The sequence below is a fragment of the Solanum verrucosum genome, unplaced genomic scaffold, assembly GCF_900185275.1.
Source record: "Solanum verrucosum unplaced genomic scaffold, falcon-dt-bn FXZP01000103.1, whole genome shotgun sequence".
NCBI classification, from domain to species: domain Eukaryota; kingdom Viridiplantae; phylum Streptophyta; class Magnoliopsida; order Solanales; family Solanaceae; genus Solanum; species Solanum verrucosum.
Genome location: NW_026020048.1, coordinates 4,111,031 through 4,136,233, shown reverse-complemented (window position 1 = coordinate 4,136,233; position 25,203 = coordinate 4,111,031). Strand labels below are relative to the sequence as shown.

At 31.1% G+C, this 25,203-nt stretch overlaps 2 protein-coding genes and 3 pseudogenes across 2 annotated transcripts in view; 2 read left to right on the top strand and 3 right to left on the bottom strand.

Moving 5' to 3' along the window:
• Positions 1-1,140, bottom strand: part of LOC125822626 (UDP-glycosyltransferase 43-like) — a 36,857-nt gene extending 35,717 nt beyond the window's left edge. The window contains exon 1 of the mRNA XM_049502048.1: positions 1,128-1,140. The gene's annotated coding sequence lies outside the window, so the exon portion shown is untranslated. The remainder of the gene's footprint in view (positions 1-1,127) is intronic.
• Positions 1-25,203, bottom strand: part of LOC125822634 (proteasome subunit alpha type-4) — an 82,009-nt gene that overhangs the window by 40,732 nt on the left and 16,074 nt on the right. The gene's annotated exons all lie outside the window — the stretch shown is intronic.
• LOC125822627 (uncharacterized) lies at positions 3,767-7,497 on the top strand (annotated as a pseudogene).
• On the bottom strand, positions 8,678-9,242 carry LOC125822636 (uncharacterized; annotated as a pseudogene).
• LOC125821880 (disease resistance protein At4g27190-like) lies at positions 20,519-25,060 on the top strand (annotated as a pseudogene).

Genomic DNA, 25,203 nt, shown 5'->3' with positions numbered 1-25,203 from the left:
AATCCTTATACTCATCTAAATTGATTCGTATATTGCTCGATAATCTTACTCGATTTTTTTTTTGTTTTATTTGCTTAGTATGAGTTCTCTTCATGCTCATTTGGTCTCCAGTACTTAGAATATTTTTTTTCCCTGTATATTCCCTGCTCAATATATGTTATTATAATATGCATTCAAATACTTCTCGTGTATTCTTTCTACTTTTGGAAGCTAATATGCTTTGCATGTTTAGATGTAGCATGATTATTTGAACTAGTTAATAGAAATCTTTGAAGGTGAAGCCTCTCCATTCTGTGAAGATAATGAACTAGTCGACTGTTCGATTTAATAGAAGTCCGAGATAAGTCTTTTTGGATTTGAATGTAGTTGTTTGAGTTAGATCTTTAACGAGGGTTCCAGTTCGCTAATTCTTATCTAAATCAATGAGTTTAACCTTATTTTAGGAGCATGTTATAGGTTGTTTCTTTCTTGGTCTAGCATATAGTCAAGTCACTGGTTTGCTTTTTTTTTTTCTATCTGTAATCGCTTGGAATTAGAGGTTGTTGTTTCTAGTATGTATTAAAGCTATCGTATGTCCGTTCTTAATCATTTTTTAGTTGATGAACTGCTACCCTCGTTTAGCATACTTTTGATGATATGTGTTTTGACATGGAGTTTTCCTTTGGTATAGTAGTCTCTTTCATTGCAAACTATAGTCCTTCATAAGATATATATTTTTGTGTGTCCTTCATGATATATATATTTCTGTGCATCCTTCATGATTATTTCGATTCCTCGCGATCTGCGTAAATTTGTTTCCTTATGATCAAGTGATATGGAACTTTATCCATTTAAATTTAGCTTCAGATAAGCCATTTGGTTTTATGTTTTCTAAGTTAAGTTTAAAGCCATAATCTTGTTGCTCCACTATCCTTTATTTATTTGTTCTTTGGCCTTAGTCTTCATTTAGTTGGAGTCATTGTTTTCAATGTTACCCGCGTCTAATGTGCCTTTGATGATGTATATTTGGATTGATTAGGATTCTTATGTAGTAATTCTGCCTCGTGGTTTATATTTTCTGCCCATTAGCCCTTTTATTTGTGTGTTGACATGTGTTTAGCTTTATTGTTACTAAAAATCAAGAATAGAATTGCTTTTGGTTTTTTTTTTGGGGTCTTGAAATAATCGAAAGACTTTTATTTCAATTAAATTATGTCTCATTTGCTAATTGTATCTCTTTTGCCATTTTGCTGCATGGCACCTTGCCCGAGTCTCTTGTGGACCTTCTTTCCTCTTTGCATTTCCGAAACAAGCCATAGAGGCTCGAATCTCTTTACCGAGTCGGCCCTCATTCTTAGTTAAACCGTTGGAAGCAGAATTACAGGTTGAAGTCAGGTTGCAAAATCTCAAAAAGCCCAAAAAAGGGGGCTTTATACATGTTATATACGGAAGTATACACTGATATACAAGTTCGGTACAGCAAACACAGGCCAAAAATGCGAAAATACAGGGCTGAGGAGAAATATAGGTGTTCGGAAGCAAGAGATACATGAAAAGAGCCTATGCACACGCTGATATACACTGATATACATCAGCTGTATACCAAAAACGGGAATTGGGTTAAGCCCAAAAATTCCAACAAATTTGGCCCAAAAGGAGGCCCAAATTCATTTTCTCTCTTACTCGTTAATTATTTAATTGTGATTATTTATTGTTTGTTATTTAACTCTAACTTTATAATTTTTAATTAACTTAATTAGATTCCCCAAAAGATAAGTTATTTCCTTTGTGTTGGTTAACTTTTAATAATTTTTATATTTATTTTATCTATTTTAAATATGTTGGCCAAATTATACAGTTTAAGTTAAATCTTTTGTCCTAAAAAATAAAAAATAAAAAAATAAAATAACAACATATTCTTTAATGTCTCCCGCTCAATCACTTTTTACTCGTTTAAAATTGGTTTAAAGGGTCAAATTAAAGTATTTATTCCTCAAGTAAGCTAAAAATAAAAAATAAAAATAAAAATAAAAATAAATAAATAAATAAATATATATATATATATATATATATATTCTTTGCTTGGTCATTTTCTCAAAAAAGGATTAGTCAAAACTTTGCTTTCATTCTTCAATTAATGATTTTCATGCTTAATTTTAATGGCTTAAATTATTTATTTTGAAAATGAGTCAAATAAATTCTAATTAATCTAGTTTTATTAAAATTCTAATCACTTGTATTTCGAGTCAAATGTATCATTTTGGATCCCTTCCTCTAAAAATAAAACGAAATAAAATGCATCATTTATTTAATTATTTTCTAAATCAAATATATTATAAGTTATTATTATTTTTATGTTAAATCATTTTTTTTTATAAAGAAAATAGTCAAATATATTTTAGTCAAGTCACAAGTCAACCGCACGTTAGCGGACACTTCGAATGCTTAAACCCTTCTCGAAGTGTAAATTGAACCCCGAACCCCCTTTGGTATTTTCAAATGATTTTTTCTGTTTAAATCTTTGAAAATTATAAGTTTTCTTAATTTCTTTAAAAATTAAGTGGCGACTCTTTTCTAAGTATTTTTTCTCAAATTGTTTTATACTTAGAACATCTCAAAAAAGTGATTTTTCTAGAAATAGTTAAATTACGACACAACAGGATGCATAGTGTTGCAGTGTTAGCTAGTTTGAGATTGAGTCCTGCTGTCTTGAATCTATTAGTAGCTTTATATCTCAGGTTTAAGGGATTGTCATCTGAAGAAATGGCAGGAAGTGAATAGAGCAGGTTTTGCATTTGTTTGATTAATAGGGTCACCTAAATAAAGGGGAGGGATAAATAGGATTCTGAGTGCTGACCCTAACTAGTTTGGGATTGAGTGTCCTAGTGTCTTGAATATATTAGGAGGTTATATATCGGGCTCATAATGTTGTTCTTAAAAAGTGGCAGGAAGCAATATGAGCAAATGTTTCATCATATATTTGAAGGAGGCGGGGTGTGTGGGAATTATGTACATGACTATTTCAATACTCTTCCAATGAAGAGCAGTGCTATAGCAAGAAGCTAGCAGTCACTTTGAATTTGACATTTATGTTTTACTTAATTGCAAAATATCTCCTCTTTGTCCATTGTTTTGTCTAGAATTAGTGGGAGCTTGTCAAATAGCTGGTAACACTTGTTCGTGTTAATTTGGAAAACAGATGGAAAAAATGTGTAAATGAGAGGACACATCATATATTTTGGAGTAACATTGTTTCATGTTCTATCTGATCTTTTCTCCCGCACTCGAATGTTTTGTTCCAATGGATAAAGTGGAAATGTAGGTTTAAATTGCTTTGGAAGTTGGTTTTTCGATATAAAATAGAGCTTTAAGTGTATGACAACTAGATCATTGTTTAGGCTGCTTGTGTTGAAGTTGATAAGTTCTGGGTTTGGATTTTGGAACCAGAAGTGGTCATCGGTGTAATTCATCTTTAATTCAACTGATTACTACCTTGCTTTGATACATAGTATGTGAAATTCATCTTTAATTCAACTTTAGTATGTAGTAACACAATTTTAATTCATGTTTAATACATATGCAAGATCGTAAATTCTGGAAACATCTGGATATTGTGTATATTTCGAGTAGGTGGTCATCTTACAATAATCATAGTGTCATCGACCAAATCAAACTATCTTTATCTGATAAACAACTTGAGTTATTCAGGAATACATGTTTTGGTTACTTTTGCAAAGAGTCATCTACGTGCGTTGTTTCTAGCTAAAAAATTCCTAGATGATGACTCAGCTGTTTCATTGGTTGTTCTCTTCTTCATTAATGATTTTTTATTTTCATATGAGGACAACGAATACCAAATTAGTAATAGAGATTTTTACCTTGTGGAAAGTGGACAATTCAATTCATATCCGTGGGGTTTAGATGTCTACAAAAAGTTGTATGATTCTGTGAGACATGAGCTTAAGTCAACCCATAAATACTATAGATTGGGTGGCTTGCCTCTTGCTCTTCAAATTTGGATATTTAAGTGTTGTTCAAAAGTTGATGAAGATATAGCTATTCGGGTTGCTGACTCAATTCCAAGAATCTTGAATTGGAAGACAATTGCCGAAAGTCCATGGCAAAAATATATTGAGAAATGTCTCTTCATGCCTACAAAAAATAAGGTATTTGTACAAAGTTAATACATTTTATGGCATTGTTTAATTCAACTCAAGTTACTATATCTATTTTTATTTTGTTTATTTGGTTTTTCAGTTTGAGAACGTAGTGGCTAGTGAAGATGAAGTATCTAAATTCAGGCTTCCTGAACCTCGTGATTATAATGCTGAAATTTTGAAATTGGAGCCTAAAGGATCAAGTCATGGTCTAGACATGTTGACTAATGAAGTTATTGAATTGAGAAAAGAACTTGTAAAGGTATATACAAACTTGACTTTAGGCTCTTTTTTTCCAGAACTTTTATATTTTATTTTTTGTGTTATGGTTTAATATCTACTAGGTGAATGAAAATAACGAAGCACTTGAAGAGAAGATTGATTTAGGATTTAATCAAATCAAAGAATTTGTGGTGAATTCTAACAAACAATTATTAGAGGATATTTCTTTGTTGTTTGCTAAGAGTGGCGGTAACAACTCTGTTATCAGAGAAGTCAGGGAACCATCTAAGAAGCAGGCTGGCGAGACGTTTTCGGGTGGATTAGATTTCAATGGAGGTTTCTTTATATTTTTAATACATTTCTGTTATAGTCATAATATACTTTTAATATGTTTTTCTTATAATATGTGTTAATTACATATACAACATTCTCTCCCTATGTTAATGCATCTGTAAATGAATCAAGAGGGCACGATGCTCATGTTATGAGATCAAATCAAAATGAAGAATCTCAACTGCTTAAAACTTCAGTTAGATTTGTTGACATTGAAAACTTTGAAAGAGTATCAAGTAAAATAGGTAATGAAGGGTTTTATACAAATATATTACATATTTCATATATGTTAATTCAACTCTTTTATTTTAAATGTTTTTGTTATGTACAGAGGAAGATGTTGCAGGAATTGCTATTGAAAAAGTTTTGTCAGAGGTTGTTGCTGATATAAATGGTATTAATTTTCTTCACTTCAAATAAACTTCTTTCATTTTATTTTAATAACATTATTAAAATATTTACTTTGCTTACAGTCCAAGAGGTTGCTGATGTGAATACAGTTGGGGCGCAACCTTATGGTAATGTAGTCAACAAAGCCAACATAAATAAGTGTTGCATCTGTTGATTGTAAATTAATCAATATTTCTATTGTATGCAGATGCAACATATGATTGTCAAAAACCTTTGCATACTCTTGATGATTTTATTTTTCTTGATGAAGATCTTTCTCAGATCAATAGGACTGAAGAATCTTATCTAAAGAAAAGAGCCCCTGTTGATCAAAACAAAAAGAAAGTGAGACCGAAGAAACATGGCAGAAAGTAAAATCTAGGAAAATTAATAACATCTCCCTACACACAACATTTCGAATCTGGAGAAACTTTATGTGTAACACGTCAGTTTTTTGAGACAAAACATCCTTTTCATATGCAACTGGAGGAGATAATGAATCGGATTTGATCGATTCATTCATTAAGTGGCTTTATATGGGTACAAAGAAGAGGTAATTCATTTTGAAGTTTGTTGGTTAATTTGTTACTATTGAATAACTTACATAATTCATAATAGATACAAGTTTAATTCAATCTATAGAACTCTCTCGTTACCTCTAATTCACAATAGATACAAGTTTCTTAATTCACTCTTCTTTAGTTTCCTTAGTTACCTCTTTTTTATTTGTTGCTGTCTTATTTCCGAGTATTTATGTTTTGAGAGGGGAAAGAAACCTTATACAGATTCTCTTAATGTTATCAGTCCAGCATTTGAATTAGGTATTTGTAATGTAGCAGAAAGACACTGATTTTTCAAATTGGCACATTCTGGATAAGAATGGTATAATGAGGTTAGTTGTATAAAGTTTAATTGGACATCAATATTTGTTATTCATAACGCTTGCCATTCTAGGAGTCATACTACCTCTGCTGTTGAATTTCCTGAATGATTTGTCTAGTGAGCACCTTTGTTTTCCTTTCCTTGGGTTGAAAAATTCTGTAATTTCTCTCTTGCCATATGAAGTAGATTATTGCTACTGTTTGTGTCATTTTATACACTTAAGTTTCTATTGCTTTACTTGTAGCATGCATTGTAGCCCACTCCAGCTATTCAGTGTATCATGTGCTAGCTGCTCATATTGATGGATAGCTAGTTCAATAATTTATGCCAAATCACATTAGACTGAATAGGTGCTGATGTGTTTCAGATTTTGTATTATATAGTGAGCAAATTGAATGAATTCCCTACTGTTCCGACCTGTCCTTGTTTTTCAACACTTCTTTAGGTAATTAAGAGAAATATATGTGACCAGAATGCTTGGATAAAGGTTAGAACACATTACACCAACTGTAGTCTCCTTGTGTAAGATAACGTCTTACTATCCACGTGTTTATCTTTCCCAACATTTTATATATAAGTGGTTGACACTGACTAACTAACAACTTCTTGGAGACTAATTGAATCTTGTGAGAATTTTGTGAATCTTGTGTGTTGTAATGTCACCTACTGAGTTTCTTGAGGTTAATTGAATGTTTGTTTCTTGAGACTATTTCTTTTTTACATTTCAATTCTAATTTTTTGCAGCATATTGATGTCATTTTCTATTATCTAAGAAAGAAAGGAAAATATGAAGTCAACAGTAATGTTCGATTTACGACTACTGATTGTGTGCTCAAGACGAAAATTACTACTTCTTTCTTTCAACTTTGTGATGCTCATGAGAATAAGAAGAACTATAAAGTAAAAGATTCTGATGATATTGCCCGGTATATATGTGGACGTCGTTTGTTGGCAAGTACTTCGTGGGATAAAGTGGATTATATTGTTTTTCCACTAAACATTAAAGAGGGTTGTCATTGGATTCTTGTCGTGTTTGATATTGCGCAAAGGTCTTTGGAGGTATATGATTCATTTCCGGCAAGGGATGGGGTGAATTTTGAGGTTAAAAATATTGTTGAGATGCTTTCAATTGTTTTACCATATTACTTGAGCGTGGTCAAGTTCTATGATAAGCGTCCTGAATTAAAGGCAACATCGAAATACAGTGGGATAGATGAGTTCGAGAAAATTGAGTTTCATTTCATAACTAAGGTGTTCCCAGACAACAAGATGACTCGCTGTAAGTATTATCAAATATGTATTCTTTTTTTGTATTAAGTAGATATTTTGATAATAATTTTATATTGAATTTTTTAGGGACTGTGGAGTTTTCGTTGCTGCATTTGCGGAGTTTGTAAGTAATGGCCAACATATTCTAAATCAACAAGTAAAGGCAGACATTCTCCGAAAGCGATTTGGAGCTATATTATGGGAATATGCAAGAAGGAAGCAAGCGAGTGACCTTTAAAGTGAAGACGAAAGACCGGAAAGATAAAGAAATATAGTTATAGTAGTTAGTATGACTGTGAAACTATATGGTGTAAAAACAGTTTGTAGTTAGTATGGCTATGAAAGACTATATTGGTCTATTCTTCACTTTCTGATTGCTTAGCTTTTATTGAACAAATATGTGCTGGCATACAATGGTACTTGCTTGCACGAAAGATGTTTCTTTTTTTCGTATTTGGGTATTTGCGGATCTCGTAATTAGGTGTAGATTGTACCAATTCGTATTTGGGTGTTTCAACAGAGATTCAACAGCAATAAGGAAACTAAGCATTGAGGTAATCAATAGTTAAAATAAGAGATGCAGTTCCAACTAAACATTCAATGGGAATTTTAAACAATTACTAAGTTGCATTTTATCGAATATCATTTCAACTATATCATATCACATCTAACTATAAACATGAAAATATTCGACTAAACTGAATAACATGAGATTGCACAACTAAGAAAGCATTCCACTAAACTGAATAACACGAGATTGTGGAACTAAGGAAATCAACCGTATAAACTTGTATTAAAAGTGTATTACAATGTATTAAAGTTGAATTAAAAGAGTGAATTAAGAAAAAAATTTAAACAAATAACTAAGGAAATGACGAGAGAGTGTTCTATAGATTGAATTAAACTTGAATATATTATGAATTAACCAAGAAAATCATGGTAAAACAAATTTTATTTCTTATTCTTATTCTTGATCATAAAGCCTAACATTTTTGCAAGTCTTCCTGTTGTGATCTTGTTGTCCACAGTTGCTGCATGTAATTTTCGCCTTCTTGAATCCATCTTCTCTCAGTTGTGTATGTCTTTTATTTTTTGGTCTTCCCGGTAGTCTCTTTCCATAAGATGGAAGTACAACCTCTTCAAGAACATGTGTTGGTGTGTTCCATGTGCTTTCATCTGGCAGGGGATCCATTTGAAATTGATATGTCAGCAATAAATTTTTTCTTGTATAGTAATCAGAGCAATATTTCTCACAACCAGTGTGCTTTATTGTTAAAACAGCCAAAGCATGTGGACATGGCAACTCATCCAATTGAAATCTCTCACATGTGCATGTACGTTGGTGAAGACAAACTGTGAATTGTGTAATACCATCAAGTACCGTATACACATATTTATTTGTCTCTACAACCTATGAAAAGAAAAAAATATAATCAAGAGAGATGTTAGATATGAATCAGAAAAAAAAATATTAGCAAAAATAATTTATAGATCAAGCATACCCTTAATTTCTCTGATGCAGTTTTATTGCGCCGCAATATATTTTCATACTTTTTCCCAAGGTGAAAAACCTGAAAATGTCGCCTTTGATCTGTTATTGTTATTCCATTTCTGGACAAGCTGTCTCATGAATTCCAAGAGGTGTAAGACTGTACGAACTTTGGCATGTCTTGTTCTTGAATTGACTGATTCTGCTATATTTGACATCATCATCCAAGTTCTGTTTACTTCAGCATGCGCACGCGACCATTTGTTGTATCCAATGTTCAGCAAGTAATCTTTGATCCTCTTATCTATTTTCTCAACTATTGTCATACATTGATTAAATTCTGTCATGGTGTATGTTTTTGTCATAGAGTAAAACAACTCAGTTACCCTTTGCTGACTTTTTCTGAAGTTTTTCATTATGTTTTGCAGTAAGTGCCACATACACGCAAAATGAGGTACTTTATCATAGACTCTCGAAGCTGCCTTAATAATACTTGCATGCCTATTGGAAATGATACACATCTCTAATCTTTGACCAAATGCGTCTCTGAATTGCTCAAAAAACCACCTCCAAGATGCATCATTCTCTGAATCAATAATAGCATAAGCAAGTGGCAGTATACTCCATGCACCATGTACAATTTGTTTAATACAATTTTAATACATTTTTACTGCAATTATAATTCATTTTTAATTCATAGTTCAGAAATTCAATATAGAAAATACTAGTATCATATTCGAAAGTCTCACCTGATGCATCTAAGGTATTAGCGGTTAGTAGTGTCCCTTTTGTATGCTCCTTTTAAGAAAGTTCCATCAACAACTACAATTGATTTACAATATTCCCATCATTTTATCGAGGTGAACAAAGCTACAAACGCATATAAAAAACGGCCATCCTCTGATTTGTGCAATCTTATATGGGAACCAGGGTAAGTTGCCTCTAGTATGTGAAAGTAGCCTGGCAACTTTGCATATGATTGAATTGGATCACCCCGGACTAATTCAAGAGCTGCTTCTTTAGCTCTCCATGCTTGCATATATGTGAGTCGCACACCATATTCAGCTAACATGTCACGTTGTATATCTTTTGGTGTGTAAATAACATCTGGTTCAGCACATTTACCGACAATAATACTCCCAACAACACTCTTAGTTGCTTGTCTTTCCGATAATGAATTATGTAGCAACAAACATGTGTGTTCACTTTCAAATTCTCTAATCTTGAATATTTGAGATTTGTTCAAGCTTGAAGCTCGTAAACTCCAACTACAGTTTTCACCTAAGCACTGTATCGAATAGCAGTTGAAAAAAATTTAATATACAATCAATAATTTAAAGTGACTTGTGTTGACACCCAATTTTGACCCTCCTTCCTTCTAATTTATTGTTTTCAAGCTTCTAATTTAATAACGTATAAAATAATCCCTCTTCACAACTATTTTTACTACTATGACTATATATCGTCTAAAATTATTAGTTTTATTATCAAAATTACTAATATTACTTTTACACCTCTTTTCTTAAATAATCAATGTCGTCATCTTATTTCTAGTTTTCTATTTATTTAATTATAAGTCAATATTTTATAAATATATTTTATATTAGCGATATTTTTATTATGTAAATTTTTAGTTGCTATCATATCATAATATATATTATATTAGTTATTAAGTTAGAAGCCCAAAATAATCTAAAAGAAGAAAGGAAATTCTAAGAAATTCGGCCCAAAGGCCTTAAACCAAATCAAAAGCGTTTAGCCCTTTATCTTATATCAAAGGCAGCCCAAAAGCAAGCCCAAATCAACGTTTCGTTCGTCAGGCGAATATCAGACCCAAAATCAAATTAGGTCATCTTTCTCAGTCAATGCATCGTTCCTCTTCTCCATTTTTGGCTAAAACTCCAGCCATCTTTAGCGATTAACAGAAGCTCATCTCTCCATTTTCGTGCAAATCTTGAATAGCCCACGACTTTTCTCACCTTTCTCTCTCCGTTGGCAGATTTGGTCAACATAAGAGGCCAAAGGACCTTCTGCGATTTCTGATGAAAGCTCAGAGACAGATTTTTGAATTCAAACGACTCTTTGATCCTTGAAATCCCGCCTAAATGTTTAGCCAATAACCCTAGTTCATTCATATAAATATTAGCATACTACACTGATTTTAGGGAGGTTTTTTTTTCAGTCCCAATAGCATCTTAAGCGACTTCTTGTTTGCTCTAAATATCGCCCTTATTCTTTTTCGGTCTCGTCTAGCACTCGGGTTTCAAGCCTGCTAGAGTTCATATTGGTTCGAATATAGACCTTTGATCGCAACTCCCGTTCACTGCCCTGCAACAGGTGATATTCGCCTCCTCCTTCTCTCTGTTTTCTCCGTTACTTAATCAAAATATTTTTCTTGTTACACTATTAGAATGCTATATATATCAAAAGTGATTTATGCTTAGCATAACTGCAGTAAAAGTGATATTTGCATTCCTTTCTCTATGTTTTATTTTGTTTCGTTTATGTTGCTGTTGATTGGTAAATTATTGGGCTTATTTTGAGAAAGTTATGAATCGAGAATAGCCCTTTGCTTTCATTTTGACCTCTGCTCTCGTTTTAGCCACAATAAGTGGACCCTTCTGTGTATATATCTTTGTTTAGTTGGAGTCATTTAGAGGTCCAAAATCGTGTTCTTTTTTATTTAGCCACTTTGAATTAAAAGAACGACGGGAAAAGATAGTCATATGAAATCAGTTTGTCTTTCTGTGTGAACCGTTAATTTGGTGTCTCTGTATAATGAGAAATGTGCAGCTCGTTTTCCTTATATAGAAGCTTTGTTCAAATTAGATTTATTATTGTTTACTTAGTGTGAAATTTTGAGCAGATTCTGTACATTCTTAATATAAAAAATGTAAAGAGTTACTGTTATAGGCTTTGTTTTAAAATTTGGACTTTGCCAAATATAAGCTTAGGTTTTTGGTCTCTTTATTAGTCAAATCATGTGCACATATTTTATTTGCCTTAGTTCAAATAATAGCAGGTAATAACATTTCAAAGTCTTGGTTACTTCATCTATTTGGATGGTGTATTTGTTGTGTGACTTTATTCGTTTGTGATTTATTTATCATTTAAAGTTGATTGTTTCACTAATTTCCTTACTCGCTTTTTATTTGCATGAACACTTTGGGAGCTAAATGGAGTCTTCATGAAAGACTCTCACCGCCGTATAGTCTCATTCCATCGCTAGACTATGAAAATGTGCACCCACTCCTTCACGTTGCATCCCTTGCCTCCTCAAAACTCATATGAGTGAGACATGAGTGAGACAATGAGGAAATGCAAAAAATACTCTACTATATTTTAGTGGTTTTGTGTTATATTTTGCTTCAAATGATTGTTGTGTTTTGCTTGTCTTATGTTTGATATTATTATGTGCAATCGCTTATTTAATTTATCTTTAGATTACTACTTTAGAATATCTATGCCTTTAGATGGGGTGATTGGGATGATTCCAAAAGAGTTTTTTTTTTAAGTTGATTAATTTTCCTTTATTTTATTTTATTCGAATAAGTCTTTAATTTTTCTCTTAAAATCAATCGGCTTTCTCAAATACAAGGCAAATGTTTAAAAAGAAAAAACTAGTAAAAGCAATCTGGGTTTCTTTCAATTTAATGTAAGAGTTGTTCAATTTTCTAACCTTAGTAGTATGCTTGGAAATTAACAAGGGCTCGAGCATATTTCCGAATAAAAAATGAAGTTTCTGATCCATTTTTCCTTTTAAATAAATCTTGATCTTTGTCTAAAATTATAGTGTGTTTTTATACTACTGATTTTACAAATTTAATTTTGTTAAATCTAAAAGGCATGTACAATTGAAATAGATTTGTTATATGAGTGCAAGTGTTGCTTTACCAATCTTACGTAGAAAGTGCATAAGCATCACATTCCTCTTAATTTCAGCAATTGCAATTTAGCTCATTTTTTATATACAATGAAGTATTTTCAATGCTATATTTTCTAATCAAATGCTAATTTTAATTTACCTGAGTTTGACCATTAATTTCAAATTAAAAAAAATATTTTCTCGCTTAACTACTTGACTTTTCGAAATCTTTAGTGCTCAATTTTAGCTTTATATTTTTTTTTTAACCTAAGTTTGGTCGGTTAACTGTTTTTTACGGATCTTATAGGATGCCTTATACCTTCCCTTTAGGATAAAATAGAACTCTTATCTAGAATCTTTTTTAAGTTAGTAGACCTTAATTGAAGTCAATTTTAGTATTACTTAGTTAAATATTTAGGTGTCCTAATTCACTGTAATAATTAGGTGGCGACTTCTTAAGTTAGTTAATAATTTGGAAATCACCAATATGTTGTACACGTTTTGACCTCGAGTTAAAATGCGGTATAACAACTTGAATTTAGGTCTTACCTGATTGAGCTTGATCTTGTTGTCTTGAATTGAAAATGCTTAAGAATGGAATGTCTTTTTAGTGCACTGGTGAGGACATATTTATTCTTATACACTTGATCTTTCTCAAATAAAGAGTGATTGGGATTAACAATGATGCCTGGTGCTAATTCTTCTAGCTCATCAACTTCCTCACATGATCCAAAGCCAATTAACCCTATTGTTTCACCAATACCATTAAATGTATTAGAGAAGTATGAATTGTGTGTAACCCTCATATCTTCTGAAGTGTCTGAACATAATAGTGGAATGAGTGTAGAATTAGTCTCCAAGTTGACTGGTTCAGTTGTTGTGACACACAAAGGATATCTTGCCATATCTCGATGTTCCTTTTTGGTTTCAACTTATACTTTTACCCCCATATCATTATGAATTTGAATTGGAGGAGACCTTTCATCAATTTTATATCTGATTTCAACTTTACTTCTTGATGTTTCTATTGACAATTGAGTAGCAATTATAGAAACGAGGGTGACAAAGTTTGATTCCGTATTTATCAACACACCATCTGCCAAGTAATTAATATATTTGTTGCTAGGATCCCATCGTCCATTGAAGTAAAGCAGCACAGCCAGATTAGTCATATTTTTTTTCTGCACATTATTAAAAAGTGTGCAGATTAGTCTATTTTTCATTGCTTATGTAATGAATTCTCAGGTTAGCCTTTACAACTGTATCTAATTCAATTATTGTTCAGTTCAGCAAATGTACAATGTCAATGTTTCTGGGAGATATTAATACTATTATATAAAAGTCTATGGGGGAGTATATACATCCTTCCAACACACAAAACTCAAACTGGTGTGATAAGCAACAAGAAAATGGAAGCCACAAAGATGAGCAGCAAGAAAACAAAAGATAGATAAGCATTTTTATTGGGGTGTGAAAAGATCCAGAACTGAGGGAGTACATACCAGATATCTACACCCATAAGAGTCCTCACTAGTTGGATCATTGCAAAACATAAGAATCTGGACTAAAAGCTAAAGTGCCAGAAGGTAAGCACAAAAGTAAGTTAACAGTTAAAGTGCCAGAAGCCAAACTCATACCACATAGAACAGATGACTAGAGATGCCAGACACAACAACTCCCCTGCCAGTGCCTGGTGATATCCAAATTGTAGTGCAAGCACAAGCACCAAAATGGCAAAGGAATAATGTGCACAAAGGAAGGACAAGGGAGTGTTCTTGTATTAAAAGTGTATTACAATGTATTAAAGTTGAATTAGAAGAGTGAATTAAAAAAAAATTGAAACATATAACTAAGGAAACGACGAGAGAGTGTTCTATAGATTGAATTAAACTTGAATCTATTATGAATTAACCAAGAAAATCAATCAGAAGAGTAAATTAAGAAAGAATTTAAACAAATCGTCAAATCATAACAAATCAACCAACAAACTGCAAAAATTAATTAAACTTGTATTAAAAGTGTATTACAATGTATTAAAGTTGAATTAGAAGAGTAAATTAAGAAAAAAATTGAAACAAATAACTAAGAAAACGACGAGAAAGTGTTCTATTGATTGAATTAAACTTGAATCTATTATGAATTAACCAAGAAAATCTATCAGAAGAGTGAATTAAGAAATAATTTAAACAAGTCGTCAAATCATAACAAATCAACCAACAAACTGCAAAAATGAATTAAACTTGTATTAAAAGTGTATTAAAGTTGAATTAGAAGAGTGAATTAAAAAAAAAATGAAACAAATAACTAAGGAAACGACGAGAGAGTGTTCTATAGATTGAATTAAACTTGAATCTATTATGAATTAACCAAGAAAATCAATCAGAAGAATGAATTAAGAAAGAATTTAAACAAGTCGTCAAATCATAACAAATCAACCAACAAACTGCAAAAATGAATTAAACTTGTATTAAAAGTGTATTACAATGTATTAAAGTTGAATTAGAAGAGTGAATTAAAAAAAAATTGAAACAAATAACTAAGGAAACGACGAGAGAGTGTTCTATTGATTGAATTAAACTTGAATCTATTATGAATTAACCAAGAAAATCAATCAGAAGAGTGAATTAAGAAATAATTTAAACAAGTCGTCAAATCATAACAAATCAACCAACAAACTGCAAAAATGAATTAAACTTGTATTAAAAGTGTATTAAAGTTGAATTAGAAGAGTGAATTAAGCTTGAATTAAGCAAGTAACTAATGACATGCAATCGAATTTAAACCTTCTAACCTTTCAAACTTCAAAAAATTTCAAACTCAACTCTCTGCCCGAACTTGATTCATCTCGAAATTGATCACTGAATACACATCGTTGAAGGTTAGTATAGCCGAGAAAGAAAATTAATCTTGAATTAAGCAAGTAACTAATGACATGCAATCGAATTTAAACCTTCTAACCTTTCAAACTTCAAAAAATTTCAAACTCAACTCTCTGCCTGAACTTGATTCATCTCGAAATTGATCACTGAATACACATCGCTGAAGGTTAGTATAGCCGAGATACAGAATTAAGCATGAATTAAACAAGTAACTAAGACATGCAATCAAATTTAAAGCTTCTAACCTTTCAAACTTCAAAAAACTTCAAATTCAACTCTCTGCTCGACTTGATTCGTCTCAAAACTGATCACTGAATACACACCTCTGAAGGTAGTATAGCCGTATTTGTGAAGAAAATTGTGAGTAAGAAGTGGCGAGAGAAAATCGCACCAACGAGAGAAAATCGCAGCGGCGAGAGAAAATTGGGAACGAAAGATGGAAAGGACGAAGTGAATTTAATTTAATTCAGCCAAATTGTCATATATGGTTAAAAAAATAATGTTGACAAATATAGTAAATATTTTTAAAAAAGTATACAGGTAAGTGATTTTCCCTTTAATATATTACAAATCAAACAATAATAATCTATATATCTATATAAAGCTGGATATAGAAAAAGTGATGTGGCACCTCTCTATGGTCAGCATTATTTTTCACATTTTCTAATTAAAAAATTAACTATATTCCACCTTACTTGATCAGAATAAAGTCATTTAATTCAAATAATCAGTTACGTGTCTTTTGTTTTTCATAATTAATTACTATTATTTAATTAGCTGACAGTTTAGATTTGGTAAAAGGACCCTCCGTCTTTATTTTGATAGTGCAAATTTCATTTGGTAGGAAAAAGAATTTTACTCAAATGAGAAGAGAATGAAGTTGGGAAAAGAAATCTACGAAAAACATTTTTGTACATCGAAAGTTGGGAGATGGAATTTGAAGCAGTCCAAGGTGATGGGTTAAGTTCTTCTAATAGTACTATAAATTTCATTATTATTTCTTTCTTTTGAATTTTCCTCACAGTTTTTGAAGGTCATGTGTATTTTAATGGCAATACACTTTGAAAGGTATGTTTTCTGGCAATATTTTTTATTGTCATTTTTATCAATAATATGTTTGCATCGTGAGAAGAAAACAAAGTTCTTCATATTTTGAAATGTTAATGGTAATTCCTTATTTTTAGTATAATAATAAATAATCACATTTGAAACACGTGAGAAATATTCTTACCTTCCAATAGTATTTTTTTTGTAAACTATATTTATATATACATAAAGTTGGGCATATACAAGATAATATAACAATCTCCATATGATCAACATTCATATTTGAACGAATATATTTATTATTGTAATAGAAAACAAAAAGTTGTATAAATGAAGAATCATGCAAGAAAAATTTAACCGCATCATTTAAATTGAAATTTTGATTTGTTTGTATAAATAAATCAATTAGAATATATTTGTATGAATTTGATTCTTTTATAGCTGTAGAAAATAAAAGCTCAACATACCTAAAATAGACAACCAATAACAAAATCATGAGAATGGGCAGTCACAATAAAGTGTCATTTTTTTCTTTCTACTCTTTTGATTTTAAAAAAGAGGACTATATAAAACATTAAAATGATACGAGAGGTCATTCAAAACATATAAATTTATGACTATCTTTTTAAAAATATAAAATAAATTTGGCGTGATAAATGGAGAAGAATGAGGAGAAAGCACAGATAATAAATTGCAAAATAAAAAGGAAAAAGATATTGAACCAAATGGAAATAAATAAAAAGAAAAAGGCAGGAAGGGAAGAAAAGGAAATGAAAATAAAAATATAATAATTGTAAATAAATAATAATAAAACATAAAAAGGAAAGAAAATAAATTTAGATAGTCACTTTATTTTTTGTTTTATTTTTCTCCTTACTTATTCCTCTTAGTATTTTTTTTTATTTTTTTTAAATTGAGAGTAGGGAATTAAAGTATTAAAATGAATAATTCAAATTACAAAAGATATACACACTTATATATAAGAAAAAATGTAATGAATTTATTAAACGAGAATTAAAAATACAATTTCATAATATAAAGGTGAAATACTAAAACTACATAAGGAAAAAATTTAAAATAAAAATTATTTTTATAAATTAATTAAACATAGTTAAATAAATTATTCTATATTTGATATTTTTCATTGCACCTTTAGTTTTTCCTTTTATTTTTTCTACCTTTTTTTCTTTATTTATTTGTTGTTTCGGGCCATACATCATTTTAATTGCTTAATTATTGCTAACAAAAGCCATATATGCTAGCAAGAAGTTACGGTATAGTTTTTCTTCCATTTTGTGCATTTATTTGCACATTAAATTCTAAATATTTACTAATTGTCCATTAAATTATGGATACAAATTCCCATAAAACTTTCATTACTTAATTCTGCCTTTTCTGCTTTTTTCTTTCTGATTTCTTTTATCTTACTTAAAAAATTGCTTAAATAATTTATATTTTTATTAAATTAGGCATACTAATCTTTCATTGCCTTTTTTATTACGCATTTATTACAAATTTATTTTGAATTATTATAACATACACTATCCAAAATTAATATGTGAGACTATACAAAGAATATCTCTCTCTATATAAAGCTAGATGATAAGAAAGTGATGTGGCATCTTTCAATGATCAATGATCCTATTTATTTTTTGACATTTTCTCTAATTTTTTTCAATTATTTTATTTTATAAAATCATCTCTTTAATTCACACCTCTTCAATTACATATATTCAAATCTTAATTAATTTAATAATTTCTATAACTCCTAACCTTCAAATTATTTTAATTTATAAATTTATAACTTCTTAAATCACACTTATAAAAACCTATTTTGAGAAATGTATGATGATTATTTTATTTTTATTTTTCTATGCTTCATCTTTTATATCTTTGGTTGACATTTTTTTTTTATTTTTAAATTATTATTGTACAAAAATGAATGTTTCAATTACAACTCCACTTAAGTGTCATGTTTTTAGTGTTTATTATGTCGATATTTTTTTAATGTTTTAATAATTAAGCTAGTAAGAATGATGTTGTATTATTTATTTATTTATTATAGTTCTCTCGTGATTTCTCTTTATTTTGTATTTTATATAAAGTTTTGATTGTCGTACATTTATAATTTCATTTGGTTCAAAATAGTAACTTGTGACTTTGTTGGACATAATTATCTCTTCTCTTCTTCTTTTTTTGTTAGTTTCTCAAAAATGTCTAAATATATATTTTTTCCCATGAATTTTCAATTAAAAAATACTTCATTACAAATTTTAAATAACACTAAAATCTACACAATAATATGTTGAGTTTCTTAAGTTTTTAATCTTTATTATAATCTTTGGCTAAGAATTCTGTTTATTTTCTTCTTTTTTACTTTTATAATTTCTCTATTTTTTATTGTTGAATAATAAATATGTCAATTAACTATTCATTTATATTCTTTAATACAAAACTTAATGATCATTATTTTCATTACTCCCATAATTTTATTATCATAATCTCTAAATAATTAACAACCATATTCTTGGCATTATTTGTTATTCATATTATAGTCCTATAAATAAAAGCATTGTAAGACTTTGGACAAATGATCACATTAGTCTTTTAAATTGTTATGCTTTTGATACTTATTTTATTCACCTTTATATTTGACTCGAAAAATAAAACTATTGAATGGTGATCAACTTGTGGAAATGGATGTCGACAAGAGTTTGAAAGAATTAATTTCGTATTTTTTATTTTATTTTTTAAAGACTAGGACTGTAAGCAGGGTAAAAATAATGTTGCATTCTTTTTTTTTTATAGTTCTCTTTATGATTTCTCTTTATTTTTTATTTTATACAAAATAAAAAAATTATTGTTGTAAATTTAATTATTTCTTTTGTAGTTTGTTAGAGTTGGTTATTTTAGATGCCTTTTATTTGGGCCAATTTAGGTGCACAATAGGTTAGCTAGAATGTTCATTCTGCTTGTATATATACGTGGGTACAGAACAGAGAAATACAACGATATTGAGGACTGAGTCTTCATCTTGTCTGCCAAAGTTTGTACAATTCTTGATCTCTGGTTCCGATGTATTGATTGCTTGATTGATTGTACAGTGAGTCGTCGTTCTTTGTTTCAGTTGCGTTGTGTGATAATCTTGTTAATTGTAATAAACTGTTTTTTCTTCTGTACGTGTTGAAAGATTCAAAATTTAATTAGCTCATGTTTTGTTCTCATGACAAAAGAAGGAAAACTGAGAAAATGGTCCATGGTAAACAACTGAAAACGTTGCTTGGATACTTATGGTTCGTGCTCTTCTAATAAAAATGTGTTGTAAAATATTTACTTCGATCAGTCAAAAGTACGTGACCAAATGGTTGTGGTCGCAATACCTCACCAGATGGTATTTTTCATAGGCTGTCGTAGAATATTTCTCTTGCACCCTAAAGCAGCAAATTAATATGTGTTGGGTTTGTGTTTTTAAAAGGTTTAGAGGAAAAGTTTTGTCATTATATTTAACTGTAACAACAACACACAGGTAAATTAATTATATATGAACCATCAAAACTATTCACTTCATGTATCCATGCCTCAACTTTCTAAAAATACCAACTCCTCTGTTTCAATTCGTTTGCCTTGTTTTGAATTGACACACAGTTTATTTAATTAAGCAAACAAATTATTAGTAAAATAAAACAAAGCACTTTAGACTTTCACAATTTGTTGTATTGGTTGTTGGCAAATTGAGAAGCTCTTTGAGACATCAAAAGACAGTTTATAAATTGTGAAAACTGAACGAGTCCAAATCGTTGACATTTACATACCGTTGTCAAGTGGATCATGTGCTTAATTATTTTAAATCATGTTGCTAGTTTTATTATTATGTTAATTCGTTGACTTTTACCAATAATTTTATTTACTTACTTTCTCTGTCTTAAACAAACAAGAAACAATCAGCTTAGTTTCATTTGCTAATCTTTGAGAATTTCTCTATCAAAAAAAAAAAAAAACTTTACCTATGGAAATACTGATAAATGCTGCAGGCGGCTTTGTTGTTGAGGTAGGAAAGTTTGTATGTAAATGCATTTATCCTAAGGTTGAAAATATTGTCCGTTTCTCGTCAAAAATTGAAAATCTAAGGGAGGAAATGGAGAAGATAACAAAGTTAAGAGATGATATCAAAGGAAAGGCGGAAAAAGCTGAGAGAGAAGGCTATAAACCAAAATCAGATGTTATCAAGTGGATCGAAGATGTTTGCGAGCTGGAGGATGAATGGGAAACTATGCAAGAAAACATTGCAATGGCTAAGATACGTAAATATAAGTGTTGTCCAAATTGCAGCCTCCGCTCGGAGGTCTGCACTCAAGTGCAGAACATCCGAGATCAACTTTGCAGTCTTAAAGAGGTCGGAGAAAACTTTGGATCCAATTTGATGGTAGAAAATTACCAGGTGAAAAAAGTTGAGTTCCTCCCCGGACCATCAATTGAAGGCCAGTCCGCAGCAACAAGGAATCTCAACAAAATCCAACAACATTTAGAAGATGATAAGGTATTAATTGTTGGAATTAAATCAAGTTTAGTAGTCTTAAATTGTTTAGAATTTGATAATTGCTAAATTTGTCACGTGAATATTACTCCCTCCGTCCCATTTTATGTGGCAATATTTGACCGGGCATGGAGTTTAAAAAATAAATGAAGACTTTGAAATGTTTACCAAATTGTCCCTTCAAAAAATAGTCATATTAAAAAGTAGATTCATTTTTCTCTCTCCTCATAAATGTATGATTAAGTGGGACCAACAAGGGTAAAAAATGAATTGTACCTTTAAATACTTATCATATAAGGAAATGTGACATTCTTTTTGGGACTGACCAAAAAGGAAATGGTGCCACATAAAATGGAACGGAGGGAGTACTTATTAAACACTATATTTGAGTTACAAAAAATAATGAGTTTTGATATATGATATATGTTCCCACTTTTAGTAATTAGTAATTAGTAATAATTAGTAGTAATAGTTAATAATAATAATAATATATGATATATGATATGATTATACGATGATATATATAATGCATAATGATCAAAGCATCCAACGTCCTTGTTTCTCTAATTTTCTAAATTTCTTCTATCAGGGGCGGCTCAACGCTATCGGAGGCCTAAAGCGAAATCTTAATTAGAGGCCTAAAATCTAAATAAACTTCACATGCATTTATTTAAAAATTATTTTTCTTACATTTTTAAATACAAAGTATTACTTAATATTTTTTTATATATATAATGATTTATTCGATTTCTTTTTCAATTATTAGTTTTAAATAAGATTTTATCAATTCAACGTTGAAAAATATTATTTTACTCGGACAATCATTATATGAATTGTTAACATAGTTCTACAAGTAATAAGTTGACAAATTTCAAATAAATATAAGAGTTAGAACCATAGCTTTGATGAAGTTGATAATCTGGTTACCCCACATTTTACTATGGTTGTTGTAATGCTTGAAAATCTAAGAAGAAATGGAAAAATAATTTACAATTCACTTTGTTCAACACTTTTCAACTATTAATTGATATTTTTGATAGATTATTACTCTAACTTATCAACAATTTAAAGAAGAGAGTGTAAAAGTAGTTAAAAAGAATAAAATAATGTGAGTATTAGTGGAGAGAGTGTAAGAAAATAAAATAATATTTTCTAGATTTCTTCTATTTAAATGGGGTTGAAGAGAATAATTTTAAATATATACTTTTTATCATAAACAATTAATGTTTTTTCTATACAAAATTAACACATAATTTATTTTTGGTAAAAAATTGAGGCCCCCTAAAATTGGGGGCCTAAGGCCAATGCCTTATTTAAGTATGCATAGAGCCGGCCCTGTCTTCTATACTACCATTGTTGCAACTTTTACTAGTGGGTAAATTATCCTTTCAGGTATGCATCATCGGTGTGTTTGGTACGGGAGGAGTTGGGAAAACGACGTTGGTGAAGAATCTGAACAATGAGCTCCTAAAGACTGACGTGTCAAGTTCTAAACTATCTTTTGGTGTTGTGGTATGGGTTACAGTGCCAAAACCGCCCAAGCACAAATAGTCAGCAGATTAAACCTAAAAGTGGATAAAGAAGAAAGTGCAGAAAGCATTGGCAGCAAAATTTATCAAAGGCTAAAGCAAGAAGAGAGTTTCCTTCTCATATTAGATGATGTTTGGAAAGCTATAAATTTGGATCATATAGGTGTGCCCAAACCTGAAGATCCCGCAAGAAGCAAGGTCATTATAACTTCTCGTTCTTTGGATGTTTGTAAGCAAATGAAAACAGACATTGAAATGAAGGTTTACACATTGGATGAGGATGAATCTTGGCAACTGTTTGTCAAAAATGCGGGAGATATTGCCAATATAGAACAAATTCAACCATTTGCTAATGAAATTGCAAGAGAGTGTGATGGCTTACCTTTAGCAATCACTGTTATTGGAACATCAATGAGAGGGAAGCCAAGGGTCGAGCTCTGGGAAGATGCTTTGAAATCACTTAGAATGTCTGAACCTCATAACAAAGATGTAAAAGATAAGGTTTACAAGGTCATCAAGTGGAGTTTTGATTCTTTAGAATCTCCGGATATTGAATTATCCTCAGAGCAAAGAAGCAAACATGTGAACAAAAGGAGAGGTGACATTCGAAGTTGTTTTTTGTACTGTTCCTTATATCCAGCAACGATGTCAACAGATGATCTCATACATTGCTGGTGGGCAGAGGGGTTCCTCGGTGAACATGACACATATGAAGAAGCCTACAACAGGGGAATCACAATGATTGAGAGTCTAAAAGACGTGTCCTTGCTAGAAACTCATGTGTTTGATTTTGTGAAGATGCATGATGTGATTCGTGATGTAGCTATATGGTTAGCTAATTCCTTTGGTGATGAACACAATTCTGTTACTCAAGCTGGAATCGGGTTAACTGAGATATTTCTTATTAAAGTATCAGCTTCTGTCAAGAGAATATCTTTCATAAGCAACAAAATTCAATGTCTACCTGATAACTTCACAGAATGCCCAGAGACAACAACTTTACTATTGCAAGATAATGATCGCCTTAGCAAAATTCCAGATGAATTCTTTTTGTCATTTCCAGCTCTAAGAGTTGTGAATCTGAGTAAAACTGGTATTAGAGCACTGCCTTGTTCCATCAATAGTTTATGTCAACTCGTGCTCTAATACTACAAAGTTGCAAGGAGTTGAAAGAGTTACCACCTATTGGTAATCTTTGCAATTTGCAGTTGCTCGATTGTTATAATACAAAGTTATGTTGTCTGCCAGAAGGAATGGACAAGTTGACAAATCTGAGGCTATTAAATCTGCCTGTAGGTGATTTGAATGAGAGCATCAGCCAAGGATTTTTCCTCAAATTGCCTAGCATTGAAATGTTAAAGATGGATTCCGAAATGATGCCACATCAGTACAATTTAAAGATGAATTATAATGTGTTGATAGAACTTTGGCCAGGAAAAGAAGGGTGACTGTTGTTGAACCAACGTCTTTTGATGAGATATCGTCTCTACATAATCTGACATCTCTTTTTATTAGATTAGATAGCTCATCAATTTGCAATAGAGACCACACCTGGATGAAAAGATTGAAAAGATTTCACATTATAGTTGGGAATACTACAGCTCAGGTACGACAGAACAAGTCAAGAAGGAAGATAAGTGTCTCCCGTTGTGAAATTTTCAGTAACGGAGAGCTCTCAGGCATGTTGCAGTTTGCTTCACATTTGTACTTGGAAAAATGCATGGGTCTCAGGAAGGTGATTGTGAACAAGAATAGTTTTAATGGATTAAAATCAATATGCATTCACAAATGTTCTTGTTATTTCACACCAGTGGAAGAAGGAAGTGGACAGTTTGACCCTTTGCCAAATCTGGAATATCTCAGCCTCGAGTACGTTCATAATTTAAAGAGTGTCTCCGATTTCAGTCAATTTCTGGGTCTAAGATTGACTAAATTACGCCAACTGGTTGTATATATTTGTCATAGTTTAACATGTCTTTTCAATGTTGGTGGTGCTTTTGCTTTACCTAAGCACTTGGAAGAAATTACAAGTATCTATTGTAACCAACTGGTAGAGTTGTTACGAAATGTAGGAGCGTTGGGGGAGCCACAGAGTATGTTGGAACACCTGGAGGAACTTACCTTACAAGGTCCTAATCAAATAAGGAAGTTGCCTCTCTCTATTCAAACCTCCAACAACATCAAACTAATAAAAGGAACAACAGAATGGTGGAGCCAACTGGAGTGGGATGATGACAACTTCAAGTCAAATTTAGATCATCGTTTCACTGCATTTAAGGTGATGTGCCAATTTAACTTTCACAATTCTCAATTATGAAAATGCTTTTAGTATTATACTTGAAGATGTTTGTTTATCATTCAAATATTATCAAGTGTGTTGAGCTTGACTCGTTGTTTTCTCATGCAGGAAAATTTGAGTGGAAATACAAAGGAAGGAACTTACTGGTTTAACGACCCCGAGTCTCCACCTTGTCAGATATCTTAAGTTTCTTCTGCCGAAGTTTGTACAGTTCTTGCTCTCTGGTTCCGATGTTTTGATTGCTTGATTGATTGTACTCTGAGTAGTTTCTTGTTTCAGGTTCCTTGTGTGATAATTTGTAATAAACTGTTGTTGCTTCTGTACTGTTG